Source organism: Canis aureus, chromosome 20, assembly GCF_053574225.1.
Source record: "Canis aureus isolate CA01 chromosome 20, VMU_Caureus_v.1.0, whole genome shotgun sequence".
NCBI lineage: Eukaryota > Metazoa > Chordata > Mammalia > Carnivora > Canidae > Canis > Canis aureus.
This window is the reverse complement of record NC_135630.1, coordinates 19478370-19496077: the sequence shown is the minus strand read 5'-3', so window position 1 is coordinate 19496077 and position 17708 is coordinate 19478370. Positions and strand designations below refer to the sequence as shown.

Here is a 17708-nt window from a genome sequence, read left to right as displayed (position 1 = left end):
AATGAGTTAATCCCATTTACAATTGCACCCAAAAGCATAAGATAGCTAGGAACAAACCTAACCAAAGGGGTAAAGGATCTATACCCTAAAACTACAAAATACTTCTGAAAGAAATTGAGGAAAACACAAAGAGATGGAAAAATATTCCATGCTCATGGATTGAAAGAATTAATATTGTGAAAATGTCAATGCTACCCATGGGAATGTACACATTTAATGCAATCCCTATCAAAATAGGAATTTCTTCAGAGAGTTGAAACAAATCATCTTATGATTTGTTTGGAATCAGAAAAGATCCTGAAAACCAGAGGAATATTGAAAAAGAAAACCAGAGCTGGGGGCATCACAATGCTGGATTTCAAGTTGTACTAAAAAGCTGTGATCATCAAAACAGTGTGGTACTGGCACAAAAACAGACACATAGATCAATGGAATAGAACAGAGAAGCCAGAAATGGGCCCTCAACTCTATGGTCAACTAATATTCGACAAAGCAGGAAAGACTATGCACTGGAGAAAGGACAGTCTCTTCAATAACTGGTGCTGGGAAAATTGGACAGCCATGTGCAGAAGAATGAAACTGGACCATTCTCTTACACCATACACAAATATAAACCCAAAATGGATGAAAGATCTAAATGTGACACAAGAATCCATCGAAATCCTAGAGGAGAACACAGGCAACACCCTTTTTGCACTTGGCCACAGCAACTTCTTGCAAGATACCTCTATGAAGGCAAGGGAAACAAAAGAAAACATGAACTATTGGGAAGTCATCAAGATAAAAAGCTTCTGCACAGCAAGAGAAACAGTCAACAAAACTAAAAGACAACCTACAGAATGGGAGAAGATATTTGCAAATGACATATCAGATAAAGGGCTAGTATCCAAGATCTATAAAGAACTTACTAAACTCAACAGCAAAGAAACAAACAATCCAATCATGAAATGGGCAGAAGACATGAACAGAAATTCATCAAAGAAGACATACCCATGGCAAACAAGCACATGAGAAAATGTTCTGCATCACTTGCCATCAGAGAAATACAAATCAAAACCACAATGAGATCCCACCTCATACCAGTGAGAATGGTGAAAATTAACAAGACAGGAAACAACAATTGTTGGAGAGGATGTGGAGAAAGGGGAACCCTCCTGCATTGTTGGTGGGAATGTGAACCGTTGCAGCCACTCTGGAAAACTAAACGGAGGTTCCTCAAAGAGTTAAAAATAGAGCTACCCTACACCCAGTCATTGCACTGCTAGGGATTTACCTCAAAGATACAGATGCAGTGAAAAACCGAGACACCTACGCCCTGTTGTTTGTAGCAGCAATGTCTACAATAGCCAATGGGGAAGGAGCCTCGGTGTCCATCAAAAGATGAATGGATAAAGAAGATGTGGTCTATATATATACAATGGAATATTAGCCATTAGAAATGACAAATACCCATCATTTGCTTCAACGTGGATGGAACTGGAGGGTATTATGCTGAGTGAAGTAAGTCAATCGGAGAAGGACAAACATTATATGAGTTTCACTCATATGGGGAATATAAAAAATAGTGAAAGGGATTAAAGGGGAAAGGAGAGAAAATGAGTGGCAAATATCCGTGAGGGTGACAGACCATGAGAGACTCCTAACTCTGGGAAACAAACAAGGGGTATTGGAAGGGGAGATGGGCAGGGGGGGATGGGGTAACTGGGTGACGGGCACTGAGGGGAGCACTTGACGGGATGAGCTCTAGGTGTTACACTGTATATTGGCAAAATGAACTCCAGTAAAAAATATGCCAAAAAATTCTATATTATAGGAGATAAAATCATTACCATTTTGTCAGGAAAAAGGGAATGAAATTTGGAAATTGATCTAAATGAAAAAAAACAAAGAGGTATGCGGAGAGACCAGAGATCAAGAATAAAAGAAATGGACGGAATAGGAAGAGAGAGTTCATGCCTAGAGATGATGAGCTTTTCTGCAAATTGTCTAAGTCCACCATGGTGTCTGGATACCACTTGGCAGACACAGCAGACAGCTGCAGTCCTCTTCTCAATTCTTAAAACATACTAGATTGACAACAGATTTTAATACACAGCTGAGGACACTATTTTCACTGTATATCTTTTCATTATTATTAATCACTAAATTAAGCAAATGCAAGGGAGAAGACCTACTTTGTTCCAATGAGAAATATTGTACTGATTATCTGAAACTCCTAGCTCCTAGCTAGGGTACTTCCAAAGTCATTCTTTATACATTCTTCAGCACTGAAGAGAAGCAACAAGATTTAGCTCCAAAACTGCCTTAGATTCTAGTGTTCAAATATAAGCACTTTTTTTTTTAACTGCCAATTACATACTACAGAATTTCATTTTAAAAATGTAAAACACAGACATGGATTCCCCAAGCCAAATCTAAGCAGCATACTGGTGGCAGTCAGATCAGTCCTCAGGACATACACTGTTGACAAAGCTGGCAACTATAATGAATGGCCTTTTACATGTGTATACTTTCCAGGTGAACCGACAAATAATACAAGATATGTAAAAACTCCTTCACTGTGCACGAATATATCTCAAAGCATTGGGGAGCTATGAGGCAAAATGGATAAATTACAGCAAGGCTCTGCTCTAAGGCATTACTAGAACTCTAATTCCAAAATCTAGGGAGGAAATTCCATGCACCAGACAGCAAAACTGATGTTCTGAAAATAAGCAGCAGGTCACAACCACTCTCACAGGCAACCCAGCTTTAAGCTCTACAGAGTCTGGGCAGAACAGAGGCGGGAGAGGACACTTAAACTGTTGAAAATATGTTTGTCTCTCACGTGAGAAAGCAAAGCTGGAAAAGCACCAGATTTTCTCATGAGAATAAACACAGTTATGTTCACATTTTGTCTTTTATGTTAGCAAGCTTACCCTCTAGCTCTGATTAGAAAAATAAGAAAAATGAAACTCAGTCTCATAAGAGGTCCTAGATTCAAAGTTAGAAATACTCCAGGGATAGCCCACTCATGACTGCTCACAGAGTACTTCAAGTACCAAGTAAAAGAGCTGACCAAACAAAACACCTTCACTATTTCTATATACCAAGTCAGGAAGTTTTTCTTATTGAGTCTTAGAATCTAGAATATTTCTCTGGTACTCTCCTTCCCACCCTTCATACCATCCCATGAAGAAAATATGAACCCCATTGAACACTCCAGCAAAAACTGAAATTCTAAGAAGGTGATTGTTACATGATAGCCCCCTCTCTACTGATACAGTAAACGTGTGTATTTACCAAAGAGTGCCCCCAAAAGAAAAGTCATCTATGTTACTGCCAGAGAAGATTTTCTTTCAAAGATTTTTTTCTTCTCTGTTTACTACATTCAATTATTTATCAATTCTACTATTTCTCTCTAATAGTGACTTTTTTCTATTTGCTCTATTACAAACATAGACAACTCTCCTCATCTCAACAAACTGGTGGAATAGTTCCCTAATCATTCTATCATTAGTATTTCCTCTTTTTCAACCAACTCCTTCCTATTCTAGATTTGCCATTCTAGAAGTAATTTCATTCCCCTGTTCACAAACCATCAGAAGTTCCTTCACTGCTTTTCAAATAAAGCTCAAACACTTTTTGCTCAGTACTAAATGTCATCATGATCTTGATCACTACTTTTCTAGGCTTCCTCACATTTCGTACCCTACGTTCCAGTCATCCTGGCACATATTACATATATGAACATACATCATTTTTCCTGTACTTTTTTCATAGTGATGGGGCAAGATGAAGGGTGACTTGCTCACCAACTCTTAGACTTCTGCTTAGAAATGTTTTAGTGGCCAAAGTAGGCTTATCTTCAAAGAGGCAGTAAAAGATAAGCATGACATAAGTCCAATAAAAGGAAAACTGGAGTACTGGTAAACATACCTGCTTACCACCACACTCTAAAATCATGAGGTATTTGTTAAGTAGAAATAGTTTATGAGAAGTATTTAGAGATGAATCTAACAAATGTGAGATTTTTATGCTGAATACTATTAAAATCCCAAGAGAAATTTTTAAAGGCCTAAATAAAATGGAGAGACATATTATGTTCATTCACTGGAAAACTCAATATTGTTAAGAGACCAATTTTCCCCAAATTGACCAACAGATTTATCATAATCTCAAACAAAACTGCAATAGATTTTTTTTGGTAAAAATTTACAAGCTGATTTGAAACTTATACAATGCCAAAGCATGTATATGACATGCTAATGACATAGCATTTCTTCTTGAAAAGAAAACCAAAGTTGGAGAATCTGCATTACCTGACTTTAATATTTATATAAGGCTATAAAAATCAAGGTAGTGTGATACTGTCTTAAAGATTAGACATACAGATCAATAAACTGGAATGGAGAACCTAAATATAGACCCACACAGATATGGTCACTTTATTTTTGACAAATGGTGCCAAGATAATTCAATGTGGGTTTTTCTTTCCAAAACCAGTGCCATAACAATTGGACATTTATATGCCAAAGGAGAAAGAAAGAATATTCATATTTACTTTGCATCTTATATAAAAATTGACTCCAAATAAATTATAGACCAAGATTACTTTTTTAATCTGAACCATAAAAGGAAAAAACTTGACAAATTAGGCCTCACAAAAATTATAAACTATGCTCTTCAAAAGATAATTAAAAATTAAAATATAACCAACAGACAAGAAGAAAATATTTGTAATACCCACGTCTGATAAAATACTTGAATCTAGGATATAGCCTAAAACTTTTCAAGTGATGTCACCAAGATGGTGACATAGGTTGCTTCTGACTTCACTCTCCCTCACAAGAACAACTAGCAACTATTCAAAAACAAGACACTACCGAGAGAATCCAAGAATATAGGGATAATGCTAATGTACTCCCCTGCACCACGTAGGCCAAGAAAGACTGTGTTAGAATAAGAGAAGCAGCTACATATTGACCACACTGCTCCTCCCCTAGTTCAGTGTAGCACCATGCAGACAGGTCTCCCCTGAGCCTCTGGTTCCCCCAGTGGAAAAAAAAAGAACCCAGTGGGTACAACAAGCCAAATCCCCATGACTGTGTGCCACTTGGCCAGAAACCCTAATCTGATCTTGCATCACAGGGATTGTAAAGGAATCTGCAGTGTTCAATTGCTGGAAATCTACGATAGAGAAGGCAGGGAGGCACCTGAGATAAACAGCACATGGATCTCGTCAGATGGAATTCATACCTTCAGTACCCAAGTTAATAATCCCAACCAGCAATTTTGCTCATCTGCAGAACCAAGTCAAGGGTATACTCTGGACAGAGAATCTGGTAGGGTGTAGATCTGCTAGATTCAGATCTTCAAATAAGGAGTTTTGTAGGCTCTAGAGCCTGGTTTGCCCAAGAAGCTGAAAAACAGACTCATCCACTGCAAAGAATGTGTTCTACCCCCATTTGACCAGAAGGGCTGGAAACCACTTCTGGAAGCTGTGCTGACCAAGCAGTGCTTGGAACAAGAGTCAGGCAAGAAAAGCTGATCGCTACCCTACCCCCCAAAAGAAAAGCCAATATGAGGCATAGAGTATTGCTATGCTACCTACAGGAAAATGGATAAATTTATATCCAAGGCTGGATAGCTCCAAGTTCCTCCTAACTGAGAAGCCTGTTTGGGAAATTAATAGTAACCCAAAGGAGCCTCTCTCCCACCCACCCAGCTAAGGGAGCTGAGATACATCCCCACTCTTTCTTATCAGAAAAGCAGGAGATAATTTCTGCAAAGCCAGTGGCCCTATTTCTTCAGGGAACTTGGGGTGCAGGTTGGCTTTAATTAAGACAACAAAGAAGTTTATTGACTTCAGGGCTACTTCTTCCACTGCCTCCAGGCAGAGGAATCTAATTCATAGTCCTACTCATTGCAAAATACAACCTTCAACCTGTCAAACCAGGGAATCCAACCAAAGCACATGGGAAGATACATAGCCCATTCAGTCTTATGTTTACTGACACTTGGACAAAGAGCACAGCTTGTGATTTCCCCAATCTGCAGAGCAAAACTGGTGGCCTCACTTGACCAGGGGATTCAGTTCACACTCTGGACTGACTCAGGTGCCCAAATAATGACCTGTATAAGCCCTGGGTCCCATCCTGCTGCCCTGCCAGATCAGGGAAGCTAATTCTTACCCCCATCTACTAGTGAATATAGTACCCAGTTCCTAATATCTAGTAAGCCTTACCAGAGAATTCAAGCAACTATGAAGCCCAACCTATCATTTCACATGGGCAGGGAACCAAGCCAGCAGTCCTACCCAACTGTTCTCAGCTACAGATACAATCCCCGTCCCTATCCTCAGAGCTTGAACAGTTGCCTTAGCCCAAAATAGACCATAATAGCAGGCCCCACCAGCCCAAGGACATTACTAGAAGACACACCTAGAAACCCAAACCAAGCTGACTGGTGAAAGATTGTCTCTCTGCCAAAGCAAATCTGTAAATCTGAAAGAGGATCCCAATTATTCAAATGCACAGATACCAATGTAAGGAATCACGGATCATGAAAATCAGTTAAATATGATACCACCAAAGGAAACTAATAGAACTCCAATATGCCCTTAAAAAAATGGAGATCTATGAACCGTTAGACAAAGAATTCAGAATATCAATCTTCTTAAGGAAGTTTAGTGAACTATAAAAAAGCACAGACAGATAACCAAACAAAATTAAGAAAACAATGAGAAGGAAATTCTCATGAACAAAATGAGAATTTCAAGAAGGAAAGAGCAACCATCAAGAAAGAAAGAAAGAAAGAAAGAAAGAAAGAAAGAAAGAAAGAAAAAAAGAAAGAAAGAAAGAAAAAGACACAGAGTCCTAGAGTTCAAAAATACAGTAACTGCTGAAAAATACAACAACTGAAGAATTCAACACAAAGATTCAAAAATAGACTTGATCATGTTGAAGAAAGAATCAGTGACCTGGAGGTTAGGATATTGGACACTAACTCAGTCAGGGGAGCAAAGAAAAAAGAATGAAAAAGAGTAAAGAAAGGCCAGGAATTCATAAGACACACAAAAATAGCAATAATAGCTGAAAACTACCCAAACTTGAAGACAAATGGACAGTCCAGATTCATGAGGCCCAAAAGATGCCAAATAGGTTAAACATAAATAAAGGTACACCAAGATACATAATTATATTGTCAAAAGTCAAGGAAAGGGATGTCTGTTTGGCTAAGTGGTTGAACATCTGCCTTTGGCTCAGGGCATGATCCCAGGACCCCAGAGGCCTGTGTCTCTGCCTATCTCTGCGTGTCTCTCATGAATAAATAAATAAAATCTTAAAAAAAAAAAGTCAGGGAAAAAAAGAATTTTAAGGCCTGAAAGAGGAAAGACAGAAGTTACATACAAGAAAAACTAAAGGTAGATTTCTCACCAGAAACTTTTCAGACCAGACAAAAAAGGGATAACATATTCAAAATATTGAATGAAAATAACTGTCCACCAAAGCTGTCTTTCAGAACTGAAATTAGAAACACTTTCCCAAACAAACAAAAGCTGAAGGAGTTCATTACCACTATACCTGCCTTGCAAGAAATGTTAAAAAGAGTCTTTAAGTAGAAGTAAAATAATGCTAACTAACATAAAAACACAAAAAAGTAGTGTATATCTCACTGGTAGTGGTAAATATATAGTCTAGTTAGATTCTTCAGTACAGTAAAAGTGGTCCATAATTCACTTGAAACTCTAAAAAATAGTAAAAATAATGATAGCTACAATAATCTGTTATTAGTTACACAACATGAAAAAATGTACATTGTAACAGTAGTAACCTAGAAGTGTAAAGTTTACTAATTCTAAAGAAGCTAACTTGCATCAGTTTAAAACAGGATGTGATAAGCTTAAAATATTTTATGTAAATCTCATGGTAACCACAAGAGATAACCTTGTAATTACACAAAAGAACATGATAAAGAAATTAAAGTATACTGATACAAAAGACATAAAAACACACATAAAAAAAAAAAGCAGGAGGATAAGAAGGAATAATGGACCCGCAAAACAACTAGAAAATAATTAACAAAATTGCAATAGTAAGTCCTTCTCCATCAATAATTTAAATGCAAATTCCCTGAGGAGTAGGGCCATACTTGACTTACCCTGTCTTTATTTCCACCCTTAACTCACCTCCCTTCCCTCAACCCTCACCCCTTGTGCATCACTTTTCCTTCATTGTGCACACAATATATATTAAAATAAACAAATAAATAAACAAATAATAAATAAATAAATAAATAAATAAATAAATAAATAAATGTAAACAGATTGAATTCTTCAATTACAAGACACAGAATGGCTGAATGGATTAAAATATGAGATCAAACAATAGGCTGTCTACAAAAGACTCACTTTATCCTTAAAACCATATAGACGGAGAGTGAAGGGAAGGAAAAAGATATTTCAAGCAAATAGTAACCCCTAATAAAGCAGTGGTAGCTATACTTGTATCAGACAAAATAAACTTGAAACTAAAAATGCTAAAAAGATACAAAGAAGGCCATTATATAACAATAAAGGGGCCAATCCATCAAGAAGATATGATAATTGCAAATATTTATGTACCCAACACAGGAATACCTAAATATATAAAGCAAAAACTAACAGAACTAAAAGTAGAAATAAACATTAACACAATAATAGTTGGAGAATTGAGTACCTCACTCTCAGCAATGGATATATTAACCAGACAAGAAGTCAATAAGAATACAAAATGTCTGAACAGCCCTATAAACTAAATGGACCTAACAAACATACACAAAACATTCTATCCAACAATGGAAGAATATACATTCTTTTCAAGCATACATGGAATATTTTCTAGAATCAACAATAAATCAACAATAATTTAGTTCACAAAACAAGTCTTAGCAAATTCAAGAAGACTGAAATATCAACCAAGTATCTTCTCTGACCATATGGCATGAATCTGAAATCAATAACAAATGGAAAACTAGGAAATTAATGAACATATTAAAATTAAACAATTCTTCCTGAACAACCCAATGGATCAAAGAAGAAATTAAGCAGAAAATTAAAAAGTTGCTTGAAACAAACAAAAGAAAACCACATTACCAGAATTTGTGGAATGCAGTAAAAGCGGTTATAAGTAGGAAGTTCACAGCATTAAGTGCTTACATTAAGAACCAAGAAAGATCTCAAATAAATAACCTAATCTTACGCCTTATGTAATGAGAAAAAGAACAACCTGAGCCCAAAATTAGCAAAATAATATAAATTATAATGATTAGAGCAGAAATAAATAAAAGAGGGAACAGAAAAACAATAAAAAAGATTAACCAAACTAAGAGTTGGTTCTTCAAAAATATAAACAAAATTGACAAACCCTTAGGTACACTAAGTAAGGTAAAAAGAGAAGGCACCCAAATCAACAGACTTATAAATGAAAAAGGAGAAATCACAACTGATACCACAGAAATTCAAAGGATTATAGCAGAAACAACCATATACCAACAAACAGAACAACCTAGAAGAAATGAAAAAACTCTGAGAAATATATAACTTGACAGGACCAAATCAGGAAGAAATAGAAAATCTAAATAGAGGGGTACCTGGGTGGCTCAGTGGGTCGGGCATCTGCCTTTCTGCCTTTGGCTTGGGTCATGGGATCAGCCCCATGTAGGGTTTAGCCTCCCTGCTTTGCCAGGAATCTGTTCCTTCCTCTGGCTCTGCCCTCTCCTCCTCCCCACTTCTCCTCATCCTCTCTCTCTCTCTTTCTTTCAAAAGCAATCTTTAAAAAAGGAAAATCTAAACAAATTACTAGTAAGAAGACTGAATCAGTAAGTCTTCTTACTAGGCTGAATCAGTAATTGAAAATCTCTCAACAAAGTAAAGCCCTGCACTAGATATCTTCACCAGTAAATTTCATCAAATATTTAATGATATTCACACTTCCAAACTTTTCCAAAATATCTAACTTGAGAAAACACTCTCAAACTCATTTTATGAGGCTAGTACTATTCTGATACCACAACCAGAAAAGGACAATACTAAAAAAGAAAACCATAGGCCAATATCCCTGATGAATGGATGCAAAAATTCTCAATAAAATACTAGCAAACTGAATTCAATAGCACATAAAAGGACCACTCACCATAATCACATGTGTTATATCTGTGGAATGCAATGATTCAACATATGCAAATCAATCAATCAATGTGATACATCACATTAATAGAATTAAAGAAAAGAATCATATGATCACCTAAATAGATGCAGAAAAAGCATTTGACAAAATTCAACATCCATTCATAGTAAAAATTTCTAACAAATTAGGCAAAGAAGGAACATATCTCATTTAACATAAAGGCCATATATGACAAGCCCACAGTTAACATTCTACTCAGTGGTGAAAGGTTAGATGCTTTTCCCCTGAGATCAGAAAAAAGTCAAGTGTCCAATCTCATCATTCCTTTCAACACAGTACTAGAAGTTCTAAGTAGAGCAATAGGGTAAGCAAAAGAAATAAAAAGTATCACTATTGGAAAGGAGGAATTAAAACAGTCTCTATTTGCAGATGACATGATTTTAAAAATAGAAAAACCTAAAGTTCAATGAAAAAACTGTTAGAGGGGATCCCTGGGTGGCGCAGCGGTTTAGCGCCTGCCTTTGGCCCAGGGCGTGATCCTGGAGACCCGGGATCGAATCCCATATCAGGCTCCCGGTGCATGGAGCCTGCTTCTCCCTCTGCCTGTGTCTCTGCCTCTCTCTCTCTCTCTGTGACTATCATACATAAATAAATATTTAAAAAAAAAAAAAAAAAAGAAAAAACTGTTAGATCCCACTAAATTCAACAAAGTTGCAAGATACAAAATTAACATACAAAACTCAGTAGAATTTCTATACACTAGCAATGAATTTTCTGTAAAAGAAGTTTAAAAATTTATTCCATTTACAATAGCATCAAAAACAATAATATACTTAGGAATAAATTTAAGAAGGTAAAAGATCTCTACTCTGAAAACTATAAAACACTGATGAAAGAAATCAAAGAAAATACAAAATAAATGGAAGATCATCCCTTGTTTATAGATTGGAAAAATTAATATTGTTAAAATGTTAATACTATCAAAGACATCTATAGATTCAGTGCAATTCCTATCAAGATTCCAATGTTATTTTTTTAATAGAAGTAAATAAACACTCCTCAAATTTGTATGGAACCACAGACTCTAAATAACAAAACAAAACAAGAAAATCCTGAGAAAGAAAAACAGAGCAGGAGACATCATACTTCCTGATTTCAAGCAATACTATGAATCTGTAGTCATTAAAACAGATGGTACTGGCATTAAAACAGAAAAATTGATCAAGGGAACATAATCAAGAGCCTAGCAATAAACTGAAGGATGTACAGACAACTAATATTTGACAAGGAACTCAAGAATGATCAATGGAAAAAAGACTCTTCCATGAATGATGTTTAGGTAATAGCACATTCACATGTAAAAGAATGAAACTAGACCCAAATCTTATACCACTCACAAAAATTAACACAAAATCAATTAAAGACTTAAATATAAAACCTGGAACCACAAAACTCCTATAAGAATACATAGGAGGGATGCCTAGGTGGCTCAGAGGCTTAGTACCTGCCTTCGTCCCAGGGCGTGATCCAGGAGGTACTGGGATCAAGTCCCACATCGAGATCCCCATGTGGAGCCTGCTTCTCTCTCTGTCTGTGTGTCTCTGCCTCTTTCTCTCTCTGTGTGTCTCTCATGAATAAATAAATAAAAATCTTAAAAAGAATATATAGTAATAAACACATGGATCTTGACAATGGTATTTTGGATATGACAACTAAAATACAAGAAACAAAATTTTTAAAAATGAATCAATGGGATATCAAAGTAAAAAACCTCTTCACAGTGAAGATAACCATTTACAAAGTGAAAAGACAACCTATAAAATAGAATACTACTCCAAAATAAATAAGAACAAACTACTGATACATGCAATAATATGGTCAAATCTCAAATATATTATACTAAGTGAAATTAACCAGACACCAAAAACTATGTACTATATGGGTTTATGTATATAATATTCTGGAAAAGGCAAAAGTTTAGGGATAGACATCAGATTAATGATTACTTGGGACTGAGAGTGAGAGATAGAGGTTTTCTGCAAATGGTCACAAGGGAGATTTTTAGTGTAGTAGGAATGGTCTATATCTTGACTGAAATGCTGATGGCATGACAGTGTACATCTATCACAACTCAAACTACATTTAAAAGAGGTTAGGTTTTATAATATGTAATTATACTTCAATAAACATGACTTTAAAATCATATAAAGATTTTTAAAACACAAAGAGCAAGGCATGATTGATTGTTTCACTCATTGATCCACTGCTATCATGAATCTTTTCCTCTCCAATTTAGAGAAAATAAAGTACCTGAAAAATAAAATACCTAACCATTTTGCTTATCTGTTGGCAAAAATTATATAATAAATTACTTTTTTATGATAAGCATCCATATAACAGCTTCTTCCTTAAAAAATAGATGAACTAGGGGCACCTGAGTGGTGCAGTCAGTTAAGCATCTGACTCTTCATTTCAGCTCAGGTTGTGATCTGATGGTCATGAGATAGAGCCCAGCATCAGGCTCCAAACTCAATATTGAGATTCCCCCTCTCTGCTTGAGATTCTCTCCCTCACCCCCAACACTCGTTCTTTCTCTCACTCTCTCTAAAATAAATAAATGAAATCTTAAAAAACAGATGGACTAATTTCACAAGAACATTAGTCTTTTTCTTTAAAATTCTACATATCAGGACACCTGGGTGGCTCAGCAGTTGAGCATCTGCCTTCAGCTCAGAGCATGATCCCAGGTCTGGGGATCGAGTCCTGCATCGGGCTCCCCGCAGGGAGCCTGCTTCTCCCTCTAGGTCTCTGTCTTTCTCTGTGCATCCCTCATGAATAAATAAATAAGATCTTTTAAAAAATCTACATATCTTCCTAAAATCCTGACAGGGCCACAAGAGAGCAAAGAATGTACAAACAACCTCTTCCTTCTATTTTCCCAGCAATAGGGTACATCCAATAAAGTTATATTAATTTGTCTCATCTGCTTTTTTCTTATTTATAATTACTCTTAGATTCAATAGTTTGTTATACTAACTTTTCTGTAGAGTGGAACAAAACCAATATTTCTATAGGATAAAAGTAGTCCATAGAAACTCTAAAGTCACTTCAAGATTTTGGATTATGTTGTTATGTAACTAAGAATATAAAGAATATAAAAAATGGCACTCAAATGGACTCACCAAAAATGTTCTCCAACTAAATGAAACCTACAGTCAATGGTTTTGCCAATAAAGATGTATTTGTAAAATAAGCAATTTACCCCCACTCGATCCCATCCTCATAACCTCCATTACATGCTTATGCCTCAATTTTTATATGGTATTCATGAAAGAAAAATTATACTTTCATTCCTATAAAAATGTGTTTTATTGATTCATAAAGAAAGAATAATAACTCCCATTTTCAAGCATTTACTATGTGTTAGCCAAGCATTGTTTCAAGTGCTTTAATTTACTCTTCATAAAAATCTATGAGGCAGATCTAATTATTATCCTCATTTTGCAGAAATTTAGGAGATGGACGCACAGGAAAATTAGATCATTTGTGCAAGATAATATAACTGTTGACTGAGGAGCCAGATTTTTAATCTAGATAATAGTGGTACCTGAACCATCACCCATAACTGTGATTCAATAGTACTTCTTAATGAGAAAGATGTTAATAAAACAAAAGCATTTGCTTAAAAGTAAATATTTAATGAACATGTACCATATACTGAATACCTTGCCAGGACCTGGGGGAAAGACTGTTATCAATTCTTTAAATTCGATTTCTAAATAAAATGTTTAAATAGTGGGGAAACAAGCTTGTTTTCCTTTGTAGATCTACCAACAATCAGTTTGCATATATCCTTAAGTAAGTCACTGGATTTATCAGAACTTTAGCTTTTTCTACCCATGAATGAGGTGGTTAGATAATCCTTTAGGGTCATATTTGTTTTCTCTTATAACATTAAACTTCAAGCCTATACAGACTGCAAAATTCACAATTCATAGGAAATTTCTTAGTTTTCAGTATCTGTCATGGATTTCCCACTCAACACAAATTATGGAGATGTAAGGAAACTATAAGCTCAACTAATTTTAGATTATTTTATGCTATTGACTATTTTATCTTTGTCATTGACTGTACACACATGACGAGAACATTACAGTATAATTTTCAAACTTTTAAATCAGATTTTTAATTATGAATTGAATTCTTCAATCAGTTTAAACTACAAGAACACTACTTTAAAAAGAAAAAATGGAGGGAGACATGAAATGATAGGAAGAAAAAATTGAACAAAAGAAAGAAAGTCAGAGCTACCTCTACTTTTTTGTGTGTTTTGAATTTCACTGGCAGTGGGTAATGAGGAGGGGTTTGGGAAAGAACAATGCAATTCCTCCCCCTAAAGCTTTATACAAGATTAAGTAAATTATCATTTCTTCTCTTCAAACAGGGCTGGCTCCTTCCCAGGAAGCGCCAACATCTGTTTAAAGAGAACATCTGTTTAGGCAAGTGGAAATATTGGGAGATAAGCTGCTTACTCAGACTGTTAGGACATAATGAAGAAATCACAATAAATTGGAAAATTAAGATTAGGATCTGGGCATAATTAGCAGTTCTTAAGGTGCCAAGTGCTGTATTTTTGAACACATAATGAGCTTGGAAGTTCCTAATGATTGTCAGCAACTCCAGCTGATAGCAGCTCAATAATTAGTTCAGAAACATTTACTAGGTAGTGAGGAATGGGTTTGTTTGTTTATTTTTAATTAAAGATTTTATTTATTTAGTCAAGAGAGATAGAGAGAGAGAGAGGCAAAGACATAGGCAGAGGGAGAAACAGGCTCCCTGTGGGGAGCCAGATGCGAGGACTCAATCCCAGGACACTGGGATCACACCCTTAGCCCAAGGCAGACACTCAACCACTGAGCCACCCAGGTACCTCAGGAACAGGTTTACTTTAGGGTTAGTGCTTACAATTGAGCACACACTAAAATTTCATCAGCATGTATAATTTCCAGGCGTAATCCACCATAACTCAGGTCACTGTCAGCAGAATATGAGGATTTTTATATTACTGAGTAGTATGAGTGACTAATTTAAATATATGTAAACGTGTATCATGAGTTCAAAGACAGCAATGATAACAAAAGCATTTTTATAGCTTTGTCATTTTCTAAAGTCAGACAAGTATGATCTTCCCTGTTTCCTACAAACTGAGGCAGATTAGCCATTCAATCTCTCCATTTTAAAATGAGGAAACATCTCAAAGTAATTAAAGTTATTTGAATCAGCTATAGAGCTTAAGGTCATCACATTATCAAAATTTTAACACTGGAAAGGAATTAGAGGCATTATTCAACATATTTCCAAACGAGATTTCAACATATTTCCCAACCCTTTCCCACAAAATACACACACACACACACACACACACACACACACACACATGCAGGCTCGCACACACTCTTACTTAAGACTAAAGCTCTTTACTGAATTTTTTAGAAAACCTCAAGTTCTGCTATGCCAGAACTCTAATTTCCTCCTTTCAATCAACCCAAAGAGATAAATTTAATCTGTCATAAATTCTTTCAAATAGTGTGGTTTTCAAGTTCCAAATTGGAATAAAAGATACATTTTCTTAAAATATTAATAATTTAAGATTTTATATTGATAAAAGATGTTTGTTTATAAAGAGAAATGAGTAAATTCCAAGACAACAGACTATAAGGCTTATTAAGGCTAAAATTCTAGGTTTTCAATAATTCCAAAAAAATGCTTTTCTCATTCTTTGCAACAGAAAGCCTAATGTACAGACAAGTCCGAATAGCAGTAAGAAACTATCCAATTTCTCCCCTGTGATTTGTCCAATGTCAGCAGAGAAGAATGGCCTAACTGGTCCAGCTTTAGGCATTGCTTCTTGCATTGATAATGATGTCGCTGTATAACCTAAATGCAGGGTTACCTGAGTACCAGTCCATCTAAAATGATAGCAGCTTCTACCCAGAATCACTGATGTGGCCATTGCCATTTTATCATTTTGTCAGAAACATCTGCACCACAAGGAAGAGCCCCTGCTGAGTTCCCTGCAGGCAGTGTCCAAATAATGAAGCTCTTCCTTGGAAACATGCCCAAGAAGGCCACAGAGCAGAAGATGTGCTCACTCTTTAAGCAGTATGGGAAGGTGCTAGAATGTGGCATCACTAAGAACTATCACTTTGGAGTTGCTTGGGTGGCTCAGTCCATTAAGCCCCTGACTTTGGGTTTCTTTTTTTTTTTTTTTAAGATTTTATTTATTTATGGGGGGGTGGGCAGAGACATAGGCAGAGGGAGAAGCAGGCTCTATGCAAGGAGTCTGATGCAGGGCTCGATCCCAGGACTCCGGGATCATGCCCTGAGCCAAAGGCAGACACTCAACCGCTGAATCACCCAGGCGTCCCTGATTTTGGGTTTCCACTCAAGTCATGATCTCAGGGTTCTGGGATAGAGCCCCACCCTGGGTTCCACACTCAGCATGTAGTCAGCTTGGGATTCTCTTTCTCTCTGCCTCTGCCTCTCCCACTCTTGCTCTCTCTCTCTCTCTCTTCTCAAACCAATAAATAAATCTTTAAAGAAATAAAAAAACTTATTTGGGCACGTGGAGGACAAGATGGCAGCAAAGGATCTGTACGCAACCTCTACCCTACAAACTGCACAGGGTGGACATCAATGTGGAAGCCAGCAAGAAAAAGAGCAAAAACTCCAGAGTTGCATGTGGGCAACATTAGCCCCACCTCTATTAACAAATAGCTTCAGGCAAAGTTTGAGGTGTGTGGTTTAGTCGACAAATGTGACATTGTGAAAGATTTTCCTTCCTACACATGAACTGGGTAGAGGACGCAGTGGAGGCCATCAGGGACTTTGACAACACAGAATATCAAAGTGGGATGTGTGTGGGCTGAAATCCTGAGCTACTGTTGTATATGAGAATATACCATTCATGGTATCCTGTCTCTGGGACGTTCTTAGCTCTGTAAATTCAGTCCCCTCAGAACTGTGGACCTTAATTTACATTGCTAAGTTCAAACCACTTCTTCCTTTCCTCTGCTCTGCCCATTTTCCTGTTCTTCTTGTTCTTCAATACTTCTATAGTTTCCCATTTATGTTCTTTTCTCCCAGCATGCCTCATTGTGTGAAGAAACTGTGGTGGGGGATGTGCTGTCTTCCTACTTACTGTTTCTAGTGGATGTTGGACTTGGGAATGACCTTGATGAGAGCATCACTGCTCTTGAGTCTTTTTGGCCCAAAGACTTGTGGTAGATAGACACATAAAGTTGGATCACTTTTTTTTTTCCTGATGAAATAGTTTTTCAACTTAAAAAAGAAAGTGATAGAAAACATCTGCAAAAGAATTTTAATTAGTCAATAGATTTATTAATCACTTAATAAGTGTCGTAGGCTGTTAAAAATATCAGGGACAGGGCAGCCCCGGTGGTGCAGCAGTTTAGTGCAGCCTGCAGCTCAGGGCGTGATCCTGGAGACCCGGGATCGAGTCCCACATCGGGCTCCCTGCATGGAGCCTGCTTCTCCTCT

At 36.6% G+C, this 17708-nt stretch overlaps 1 pseudogene; it reads left to right on the top strand.

Moving 5' to 3' along the window:
* The first annotated feature begins 16242 nt into the window (after positions 1–16242).
* LOC144291908 (RNA-binding protein 4 pseudogene) lies at positions 16243–17077 on the top strand (annotated as a pseudogene).
* The last annotated feature ends 631 nt before the right edge of the window (positions 17078–17708 follow it).